Source organism: Neomonachus schauinslandi, chromosome 1 (genome assembly GCF_002201575.2).
Source record: "Neomonachus schauinslandi chromosome 1, ASM220157v2, whole genome shotgun sequence".
In the NCBI taxonomy this organism is placed as follows: domain Eukaryota; kingdom Metazoa; phylum Chordata; class Mammalia; order Carnivora; family Phocidae; genus Neomonachus; species Neomonachus schauinslandi.
In genome coordinates this window covers 199161174-199163254 of record NC_058403.1, presented here as the reverse complement: position 1 = coordinate 199163254, position 2081 = coordinate 199161174, and the positions used below count along the sequence as shown (strand labels likewise).

Here is a 2081-nt window from a genome sequence, read left to right as displayed (position 1 = left end):
ATGGTGCTGTCATATACTCCCGAACCTGACCCTATGTCATCAATTGTTGTTCATTTTATGTGGACAACTTCTCAGAGCTGCAGGATCACTGCTGCTTATATGTCGGCACAGTGCAGACGCTCATGAACGCCTGCTGGTTTGGAGGGCTGCAACATAGTAACCAGGTGGAGGAAATCTGTAATGACAAGCCCCACAACATAGCCGACCCCAAGGCAACGTGTTTAGCTCACAGGTGAACCTGCAAGTAAAGCCCTTTAGACAATCAGTTGTTTTCGTTTGCAGAGAAAAAGAGTACTGGGGGGTGAGCTATGGGTGTAAGCTGGGGTGGGCACAGGGATGGGGGGAACATGGGAAAAGGGGACCATGGGGTTCATGGGAAGTATTCCTCTCTCAATTTCAAGTTGGCTTCAGTGGCTTTGATTGAGGACAAAGAGTAAGAGAATCAGAATCTCTCCTGTTTAGCCTCACCATTGATAAGCCCTGTGGTCTTGTACAAATAAATCCTTGGCCTCTGAAGCAGCCATTTCTTTCGGCAAAATGAGGGATTTCGACTTGATCAACGTGAATGGTCTTCTAGTTCTAATATCCTTCAGTCCTATTTTCTAACAGATTCTAACAGATTTTGTTTTCTGCTCAGAAAACAAAAGACCTAAGTGTAATCAGGGAAATCCATGAATAAGCTCTCAGGCCAGACATCTAGTCTCCGGCATATTTTAAGTTCAATTAAAAAGGAAGAAGAAGAAGAGCTGTTTTCTGATTTTTTTTTTTTTTTTGGGCCAGGCAATATACTTATTCACTAAAACTCCGCCTCCCCCTTTCAGTAGAAACTGTGCATTTCCTACTTTTATGCTGCCTATATGTTTGATTTGCACAGCTCAGCTGGTCAGAGGAGCTGAGACATCCGTCCCCGTACGAGAACCCTCCCGGTAAGTCACCTTTCAGACACTTTGCCTGTTAGTTAGCTCTGCTTCTGTGATGAGTAAAAGGCTTACAGGAAACCCATTAGACAAACACCAGCTGTTCCTAGAACTATCTTGAAATATAATCTTTGAGAGAAGAAAAGAGTTAGAATTTAGAATAAGTTTCAGATTGTGATAACATCAAGGATACAAAACACGATTGTGAATGAAAGATTGTAAAGGGATCAATATTGAAAGAAAGGAAGGAAGGAAGGAAGGAAGAAAAAAGAAGGAAAGAAGCTTCACCTTTCAAAAGAAAGTTTTTCAAGAGAGATGATTCTTGGCCAAAATCTTGGCAGAGATTATCTTCTGGTAAGAAGAACTGAAACCCACCCCCACCCCCCCCGGGACGGGATGCCCTCTGAATGTGTCTCCAAGCAGAAGTTGTATCTAAGTGTGGCTCTTGTGTTTCTTTGTTTTTTCCCCCCATAAAAGAGGGAAGCTAAATGTTGTCCAAATTAATATTATATTACAAATATCAAATTAAGTTTCCCTTTAATATATCAGTTCCACAGCACATTTAGTGTAATGATTCTTGTTCTGGCTCAAAATTTAAGATGAAAGTTTCTGTATGCTCCTCCCAGCTGCCTAATCTGAGGTCCAGGGGGCTTGAGACCCACAGGGATTAATTAAAGAAACTTCTCAATCAAGCAATGAACCTGAAATAGACCAGGCAAACCAATGTGAGAGCAAATGTGATAATGGGAGTCTGGATTTTACAGCTGGCTGCTGGTTCCTGTGACCTTCTCGGGGGACTCAGGTTTCAGACCATTTCGTTCTGACTATATCGAGGCGCCTGGCTGGCGATGCCACGTTCCAGTTCTCGCCCCAAGAAGCGAGAGACCGGGGTAGCTGGTGGATAAGAGCACAGACTGCCTGCCTTCGAAATCAGTTGCTTCCTAGCTATGTGTCTTTGGGCAAGTTACTCATCTTCTCTGTGCTTTGAGGTTCTCATCTGCAACATGGGGACAATAACATGACCTGACTCCTATGGTGACCTTGAGGATTAATTGAATGAATGAACGGATGTGAAGCTCAGAATAGTAGTTGGCCCACAGAGTGCCCTGGGGGATGGTTAATGGGTTACTAGCCCTCCGGCGGGGGGGGGGGGGGGGGGGGGGG

The 2081-nt window shown here is 44.3% G+C and overlaps 1 protein-coding gene across 1 annotated transcript in view; it reads left to right on the top strand.

Annotated features, from left to right (window-relative positions):
- Positions 1-918: 918 nt before the first annotated feature.
- LOC110574370 (C-C chemokine receptor type 5) overlaps positions 919-2081 on the top strand; it is a 3314-nt gene continuing 2151 nt past the window's right edge. The window contains exon 1 of the mRNA XM_021683054.1: positions 919-926. The gene's annotated coding sequence lies outside the window, so the exon portion shown is untranslated. The remainder of the gene's footprint in view (positions 927-2081) is intronic.